The sequence below is a fragment of the Salmo salar genome, unplaced genomic scaffold (genome assembly GCF_905237065.1).
Source record: "Salmo salar unplaced genomic scaffold, Ssal_v3.1, whole genome shotgun sequence".
In the NCBI taxonomy this organism is placed as follows: domain Eukaryota; kingdom Metazoa; phylum Chordata; class Actinopteri; order Salmoniformes; family Salmonidae; genus Salmo; species Salmo salar.
This window is the reverse complement of record NW_025548894.1, coordinates 12,511-22,159: the sequence shown is the minus strand read 5'-3', so window position 1 is coordinate 22,159 and position 9,649 is coordinate 12,511. Positions and strand designations below refer to the sequence as shown.

The window sequence follows — 9,649 nt, the reverse complement described above, 5'->3', positions numbered from 1 at the left end:
AATGTTAAATTTCACTGCTATGCGGACAACACACAGCTGTACATTTCAATGAAACATGGTGAAGCCCCAAAATTGCCCTCGCTAGAAGCCTGTGTTTCAGACATAAGGAAGTGGATGGCTGCAAACTTTCTACTTTTAAACTCGGACAAAACAGAGATGCTTGTTCTAGGTCCCAAGAAACAAAGAGATCTTCTGTTGAATCTGACAATTAATCTGGATGGTTGTACAGTCGTCTCAAATAAAACTGTGAAGGACCTCGGTGTTACTCTGGACCCTGATCTCTCGTTTGAAGAACATATCAAGACTGTTTCAAGGACAGCTTTTTTCCATCTACGTAACATTGCAAAAATCAGAAACTTTCTGTCCAAAATGACGCAGAAAAATTAATCCATGCTTTTGTTACTTCTAGGCTGGACTACTGCAATGCTCTACTTTCCGGCTACCCGGATAAAGCACTAAACAAACTTCAGTTAGTGCTAAATACGGCTGCTAGAATCCTGACTAGAACCCAAAAAATGTGATCATATTACTCCAGTGCTAGCCTCCCTACACTGGCTTCCTGTTAAGGCAAGGGCTGATTTCAAGGTTTTACTGTTAACCTCTTACATCTAGACGTTCCGCTAGCGGAACACCTGCTCCAATATCCAATGATAGGCGTGGCGCGAATTACAAATTCCTCAAAAGTACAAAAACTTTAATTTTTCAAACATATGACTATTTCACAGCATTTTAAAGATAAGACTCTCCTTTATCTAACCACACTGTCCGATTTCAAAAAGGCTTTACAGCGACAGCAAAACATTAGATTATGTCAGCAGAGTACCCAGCCAGAAATAATCAGACACCCATTTTTCAAGCTAGCATATAATGTCACCGAAACCCAGAAGACAGCTAAATGCAGCACTCACCTTTGATGATTTTCATCAGATGACAACCCTAGGACATTATGTTAAACAATACATGCATGTTTTGTTCAATCAAGTTCATATTTATATCAAAAACCAGCTTTTTACATTAGCATGTTTTGTTCAGAACTAGCATACCCCCCGCAAACTTCCGGCGAATTCACTAAGAATTTACTAAATTACTCACGATAAACGTTCACAAAAAGCATAACAATTATTTTAAGAATTATAGATACAGACCTCCTCTATGCACTCGATATGTCCGATTTTAAAATAGCTTTTTGGTGAAAGCACATTTTGCAATATTCTAAGTACATAGCCCAGGCATCACGGGCTAGCTATTTAGACACCCGGCAAGTTTAGCACTCACCAATATCAGGTTTACTATTGTAAAAGTTTGATTACCTTTTGTTGTCTTCGTCAGAATGCACTCCCAGGACTGCTACTTCAATAACAAATGTTGGTTTGGTCCAAAATAATCCATCGTTATATCCGAATAGCGGCATTTTGTTTGTGCGTCCCAGACACTATCTGAAATGGTAAATCAGGGTCGCGTCGCATGGCGCAATTCGTGACAAAAAAATCTAAATATTCCATTACCGTACTTCGAAGCATGTCAACCGCTGTTTAAAATCAATTTTTATGCCATTTTTCTCGTAAAAAAGCGATAATATTCCGACCGGGAATCTCCTTTTAGCTAAACAGAGGAAAGTAAACAAAGCTTTCGGTCGACGCGGGCACGAGCCTGAGTCTCACAGTACTGTAACCAGCCACTACCCAAACGCGCTACTTTTTTTTCAGCCAGAGCCTGCAAAGCCACGATTCAGCTTTTTACCGCCTTCTGAGATCCTATGGCAGCCGTAGGAAGTGTCACGGGACAGCTAAGATCCTCACTCTTCAATAAACAGAGACAAGAAGAACGACACCTTGTCAGACAGGCCACTTCCTGCCTGAAACCTTGTCAGGTTTTTGCCTGCCAAATGAGTTCTGTTATACTCACAGACACCATTCAAACAGTTTTAGAAACTTTAGGGTGTTTTCTATCCATATGTAATAAGTATATGCATATTCTAGTTACTGGGTAGGAGTGGTAACCAGATTAAATCGGGCACGTTTTTTATCCAGCCGTGAAAATACTGCCCCCTAGCCATAACAGGCTAACCTACGAAGCATTACATGGGCTTGCTCCTACCTATCTTTCCGATTTGGTCCTGCCGTACATACCTACACGTACGCTACGGTCACAAGATGCAGGCCTCCTAATTGTCCTTAGAATTTCTAAGCAAACGGCTGGAGGTAGGGCTTTCTCCTATAGAGCTCAATTTTTATGGAATGGTCTGCCTACCCATGTGAGAGACGCAGACTCAGTCTCAACCTTTAAGTCTTTACTGAAGACTTATCTCTTCAGTAGGTCCTATGATTAAGTATAGTCTGGCCCAGGAGTGTGAAGGTGAACGGAAAGGCTGGAGCAACGAACCGCCCTTGCTGTCTCTGCCTTGCCGGTTCCCCTCTTTCCACTGGGATTCTCTGCCTCTAACCCTATTACATGGGCTGAGTCACTGGCTTACTGGTGTTCTTCCATGCCGTCCATGGGAGGGGTGCGTCACTTGAGTGGGTTGAGTCACTGACGTGGTCTTCCTGTCTGGGTTGGCGCCCCCTTGGGTTGTGCCATGGCGGAGATCTTTGTGGGCTATACTGGCCTTGTCTTAGGACCCACTTTGCCAAAGCACAGCCCCACACCACTAGTGGGATGTCCACAACCACCAACTTACCGTAAGTTGGTGGTTGTGGACATCCCTCTAGTGGTGTGGGGGCTGTGCTTTGGCAAAGTGGGTGGGGTTATATCCTGCCTGTTTGGCCCTGTCCGGGGTATCATCGGATGGGGCCACAGTGTCTTCTCATCCCTCCTGTCTCAGCCTCCAGTATTTATGCTGCAGTAGTTTATGTGTCGGGGGCTAGGGTCAGTCTGTTACATCTGGAGTATTTCTCTTGTCTTATCCGGTGTCCTGTGTGAATTTATATATGCTCTCTCTAATTCTCTCTATCTCTCTTTCTTTCTTTCTCTCGGAGGACCTGAGCCCTAGGACTATGCCTCATGACTACCTGGCATGATGACTCCTTGCTGTCCCCAGTCCACCTGGTTATGCTGCTGCTCCAGTTTCAACTGTTCTGCCTGCGGCTATGGAACCCTGACCTGTTCACCGGACGTGCTTGTTGCACCCTCGACAACTACTATGATTATTATTATTTGAACATGCTGGTCATTTATGAACATTTTAACATCTTGACCATGTTCTGTTATAATATCCACCCGGCACAGCCAGAAGAGGACTGGCCACCCCTCATAGCCTGGTTCCTCTCTAGGTTTCTAATCTCCACCCGGCACAGCCAGAAGAGGACTGGCCACCCCTCATAGCCTGGTTCCTCTCTAGGTTTCTAATCTCCACCCGGCACAGCCAGAAGAGGACTGGCCACCCCTCATAGCCTGGTTCCTCTCTAGGTTTCTAATCTCCACCCGGCACAGCCAGAAGAGGACTGGCCACCCCTCATAGCCTGGTTCCTCTCTAGGTTTCTAATCTCCACCCAGCACAGCCAGAAGAGGACTGGCCACCCCTCATAGCCTGGTTCCTCTCTAGGTTTCTTCCTAGGTTTTTGGCCTTTCTAGTTTTTCCTAGGGAGTTTTTCCTAGCCACCGTGCTTCTTTCACATGCATTGCTTTCTGTTTGGGGTTTTAGGCTGGGTTTCTGTACAGCACTTTGAGATTTCAGCTGATGTACGAAGGGCTATATAAATACATTTGATTTGATTTGATACACTGAACAGTTATACTGACTAGAATGCCCCCCCCCCCCCGTCTGGTGTAGCCTGATACACTGAACAGTTATACTGACTAGAATGCCCCCCCCCCAAGTCTGGTGTAGCCTGATACACTGAACAGTTATACTGACTAGAATGCCCCCCCCCCGTCTGGTGTAGCCTGATACACTGAACAGTTATATACCCCCCTCCTCCCCCCCCGTCTCGTTGTAACGGTCGACGTCGTAGTGAATGGACCAAGGCGCAGCGGGTTGAGAGCTCATGTTAACTTTTATTGTGAACACCACTAATAAACAAAACAATAAACAAACAGTCTTGTAGGCTCACACAACAACCTCCCACCAATCCCATGACAAACACATTCCTATTTATAGGACCTTCAATCAGAGCGAACGATAGACAGCTGCCTCCAATTGAAGGCCCCAACCCCAATTAACTAAACATAGAAATAGAAATGACTAGAGAGAACATAGAAATACACTAACATAGAAAAATGACAAAAACCCCGGAATACATTAACCAAACACCCCTCTACATACACACATACCCCGAACCATATAAAACAAATACCCCCTGCCACGTCCTGACCAAACTATAATAGCAAATAACCCCTTTACTGGTCAGGACGTGACGCTGGTGTAGCCTGAATGACATGATGGACAAACATAGGGAGCTCCTTAGAAAGCTCTGATGTTGGTAATACCATACAAATGGTTGTTTTGCACATAAAAGTACAGAATATGAGGATGAGGTTGAGGGTTGTTCTGGAATTTCAAGAGAGCTGAATTATTCCTACTACTATGGTATAAAACCACTGTAAGTGTTGTTACATAGATGCTGTGTTCACTATGCATGATTAATACATAATTCAAGGTTTATTTGATGTAGTAAATAAATAAATGATTTATTGATGTATAGATAAGAATTTAAATGTGATGTAACAGGTAAATTAACGTTAGGCCATTGTTTGTGTTTTTATGTTCCATCCCGGAACTAACGTTCTCTGTTGTGTTACTGCTACGGAATTTGTTAATTGACTGTGTGCAATCTAACTTAAGCAGATCTAAGTCTGAATCATAATTGTTGATGGCAGAGGCTAAGAAAGACAGTAAAGGGACTTTCAAGGGACTTTAAGGATTCAAGAACCTCTTTTCAGGACAAGCAGCCAACGAGGTATTTTGTTCTACCTATAGAACTTTGTTCATAGTCGCGCCAAGTTCCATTTGTATTGTTGCGCCGAGCGCCATTTGTATTGTTGCGCTGAGCGCCATTTGTATTGTTGCGCCGAGCGCCATTTGTATTGTTGCGCTGAGCGCCATTTGTATTGTTGCGCCGAGCGCCATTTGTATTGTTGCGCTGAGCGCCATTTGTATTGTTGCGCCGAGCGCCATTTGTATTTCTTTGTTTCAGTACTGTATACTTTATCAACGTTACTGTGTTCATTCAAACATATAGTTCTCACGGCGTGACGTGGATGCATCGGAGAAAAAGACGTGCAATGCAATAAACGCCCGTTTCAAAGAACCAACCTGTGTCTGTTGTCGTGAAGAGAGATACAGTGAGAACTCGCCTGCTCAACACGGGTAGGAGAGACAACAAGACCGCCGCGGGTAACGACGCAACCAAGATCCAGCAGATCAGATAAGCAAAGCCCATGACATTGTCGGCTTAGCGACAGCAAGCAACGGTGATTGGACTGTGTTGAAAGCGCAACTTTTCAGGCCAAAAGCAATCTACCACAACATTCAAGTTAAGGTGGGATGAGAAGTGGTTCTACTTGGAAATTGCAACTAAGGACTCAGCTCTATAAATCGTACATACTGTGCTTAGCCTACATGTTTTGGGGATAAATCGAATGTGCTGGTGTTTGTGGTTGTTAAGAGATTTAAAGGGAAACTTAACTCCATAAGCAAGTGAACACGTTTTGAGTAAAGATAAAAGATAATCATACATTGAAATTAAGATTAGTGTTTTATGAAAAGTGGTGTTAGCCAAGCTTAAAGAGCAATTTAAGCAAAATTTCAAAGGTACCTCCACTGATGTGAAATTATTTTATTATGTGAAGTGATATGTGATTTAATGCATTATATGCATATTCATTCTGTGATTAAGGTTTATACTAAGTTTATTTGTACCAAAGTAATTTTCAATCTTATTTTGAAATTGAAGTCAACTTGAAGTCTAGCTAAGTTTAAATGCTGATAGTTATCTTGATGCAATACTGAAGTTTACAACCACAATCTGGATGTTCAGCAAATGTTCTAATGTGACTATGACAGAGAAAGTTACAGGCTCCTGTATACATAGACCTCCAGCCTTTTGGAGGTCACTAGCCTTTTGTAAAGCTTCTAGATCAGCACATCCAGGAAGGAGTAAATGTGATAGACCTACAGCCTTTTGGAGGTCACTAGCCTTTTGTATAGCTTCTAGATCAGTACATCCAGGAAGGAGTAAATGTGATAGACCTACAGCCTTTTGGAGGTCACTAGCCTTTTGTATAGCTTCTAGAGCAGTACATCCAGGAAGGAGTAAATGTGATAGACCTATTGCAAAGCTTAACTGATTACCGGGATTGAGATATGCCTTCTTATTTGTAATGATTTCTGATTGCATGAGACTATCTAGTGTCCTTCTCTGACCCCCTCCTCCTAGGGGTTGGAGACTATCTAGTGTCCTTCTCTGACCCCCTCCTCCTAGGGGTTGGAGACTATCTAGTTTCCTTCTCTGACCCCCTCCTCCTAGGGGTTGGAGACTATCTAGTTTCCTTCTCTGACCCCCTCCTCCTAGGGGTTAGAGACTATCTAGTGTCCTTCTCTGACCCCCTCCTCCTAGGGGTTGGAGACTATCTAGTGTCCTTCTCTGACCCCCTCCTCCTAGGGGTTGGAGACTATCTAGTTTCCTTCTCTGACCCCTCCTCCTAGGGGTTGGAGACTATCTAGTTTCCTTCTCTGACCCCCTCCTCCTAGGGGTTGGTGACTATATAGTTTCCTTCTCTGACCCCCTCCTCCTAGGGGTTGGAGACTATCTAGTGTCCTTCTCTGACCCCCTCCTCCTAGGGGTCGGAGACTATCTAGTTTCCCTCTCTGACCCCCTCCTCCTAGGGGTTGGAGACTATCTAGTTTCCTTCTCTGACCCCCTCCTCCTAGGGGTTGGAGACTATCTAGTGTCCTTCTCTGACCCCCTCCTCCTAGGGGTTGGAGACTATCTAGTTTCCTTCTCTGACCCCCTCCTCCTAGGGGTTGGAGACTATCTAGTGTCCTTCTCTGACCCCCTCCTCCTAGGGGTTGTCGGACTATTTGCACAACAAGTTCTAAGGTCCTATCAGCTATGATGGATAAATTAGATTGAACAAGACGTTCCAGCAGGGCTATAAATTCTTGAATGTCCGCTTTGCCATTGGGTAAAACAAGAGATGCTGTGTTTTGCAGACTATCACCACATATTTCCAGCTGTAAGACATGACGAGGTTCAGCTAAATCTGTAGCCCGTTCTAAAAGTTCTCCTAGACTATCCAAAATCATCACATAAAAAACTGCATGATCATGGCTCTGATTCATACATGTGAAATTAAAAAACTGACGAATCTCTGTATTGTTAAATTTATTGCGGTACAAAACATGGACACTTCTATCAAGACCGTCCCCCATCTGATTTATTACACAATTTTACAATTCATCAAATTCAACGTGCGGTTGCTCATTGTCTTCATAGCCTGCCGGGGTTGTAGGGGCCATGTGGATGTGTGTGGGGGGGTGATGTTGAAGGAGGGGTGAGCTCATTAATTTGGTTAATTATGGAGATAAGTTGTGGGGGGAACCTGTTTTAACGTGTGATCATGTGTAGGATTTATAGGAGGTGGGGGGTGTTGTGTGGGGGGGGTGGTGTTGAAGGAGGATTGAGCTCATTCATTTGGTTAATTAACGAGATCAGTTCTGGCGTTATTCTAGAAGTTTCCATGTTACATACGGCTTTTATCGTTTGTTTGGGCGTTTTTTAATCGGATTGATGCTTCTCAATCGTGGCATGGTTTTATGCCAGACGGATAGGTCTTGGCTGTACTGCCGTCTTAGTTAAGCAACCATATGTTTGTGTAGCTGGACCTCTCTGTCTTTTAGAGTCCTGTAAAAGGCTGTGAGAAACCTATCTAGTAACTGGACCTCTCTGTCTTTTAGAGCTCTGTAAAAGGCTGTGAGAAACCTATCTAGTAACTGGACCTCTCTGTCTTTTAGAGTCCTGTAAAAGGCTGTGAGAAACCTATCTAGTAACTGGACCTCTCTGTCTTTTAGAGTCCTGTTTTACTCAGTATGTCATCAGCATCCTCTTCCTCCTCTTCCTCTTGTTGTATTGGGTCTTCTGTGTTTGTATTGGCATTGGAGGAGTCTGAAAGAAAAATATAAAATAGTGTATTCAAATTAAAATATATATAATAATAATATTAAATAACCAATAATAGTGATAAACGAGAAAATGATACAAAAAAAATAACAGTACGTTTTAAAATATAATAACACATCAATATATCCTAACTCCCTGTTTCTGTTTGTCACTGTTAGGCCTTGTTTTCTTGTTAGTTAAATGACCTTTGGTTGTTTGATGCCTGTTTTTCAGAGGAGTCGATGTTGTGTTTCCTACCCTGTTGTCCTCTTGATGTGTCGACTCGGCAAGATTGGAGTCTGAAAAAATAACAATATTTGAAATTGTTTTAAGATATTCTTTCAAAAAATTATAACTCTAATAAAAACAGGGCATACCGTATCCGTAAAGAGAGTCGTCCTTCTCGGTCAGAGGTGAGGCCGCTCGGTGTACTTGAACTAAATACCTGATTAAATACTGAATGTCTAGGGTTCTGGGGAGCCTTGCAGGACTATGATATGGTGTAGGTACCTGATTAAATACTGAATGTCTAGGGTTCTGGGGAGCCTTGCAGGACTATGATATGATGTAGGTACCTGATTAAATACTGAATGTCTAGGGTTCTGGGGAGCCTTGCAGGACTATGATATGGTGTAGGTACCTGATTAAATACTGAATGTCTAGGGTTCTGGGGAGCCTTGCAGGACTATGATATGGTGTAGGTACCTGATTAAATACTGAATGTCTAGGGTTCTGGGGAGCCTTGCAGGACTATGATATGGTGTAGGTGCCTGATTAAATACTGAATGTCTAGGGTTCTGGGGAGCCTTGCAGGACTATGATATGGTGTAGGTACCTGATTAAATACTGAATGTCTAGGGTTCTGGGGAGCCTTGCAGGACTATGATATGGTGTAGGTACCTGATTAAATACTGAATGTCTAGGGTTCTGGGGAGCCTTGCAGGACTATGATATGGTGTAGGTACCTGATTAAATACTGAATGTCTAGGGTTCTGGGGAGCCTTGCAGGACTATGATATGGTGTAGGTACCTGATTAAATACTGAATGTCTAGGGTTCTGGGGAGCCTTGCAGGACTACGATATGGTGTAGGTACCTGATTAAATACTGAATGTCTAGGGTTCTGGGGAGCCTTGCAGGACTATGATATGGTGTAGGTACCTGATTAAATACTGAATGTCTAGGGTTCTGGGGAGCCTTGCAGGACTATGATATGATGTAGGTGCCTGATTAAATACTGAATGTCTATGGCTGCTTGGAGGCCTGTACAGTATATGTGTGACAAATCTTTGATTCTTGGTCTGTTTTAAGTTTTGTCAAAGCCGGCCGCACAGAACGGTAGAATATCGTCATTTTCAATACCCTCGAAGTCATTCAAGGGTAGAGCCCATAATGCCTCTGGTGCTCTTGTCTGGGGGCTGTCAGCCGTAAACACAAGATTAGGTTTTTAAAATAGTGGACAAGAATTGTTTAATGCTTAATATATAACGATTATTACACATTATATTATTAACTCACGTCTGTATTAAAAAATACAGACATTTGACATAAAAC

At 43.1% G+C, this 9,649-nt stretch overlaps 1 long non-coding RNA gene across 1 annotated transcript; it reads left to right on the top strand.

Moving 5' to 3' along the window:
- The first annotated feature begins 3,547 nt into the window (after nt 1-3,547).
- LOC123733421 (uncharacterized) lies at nt 3,548-5,250 on the top strand. Its single transcript, XR_006763778.1, has 2 exons — nt 3,548-4,895; nt 5,178-5,250. It is a non-coding gene; the product is annotated as an uncharacterized lncRNA (long non-coding RNA).
- Nucleotides 5,251-9,649: the final 4,399 nt, after the last annotated feature.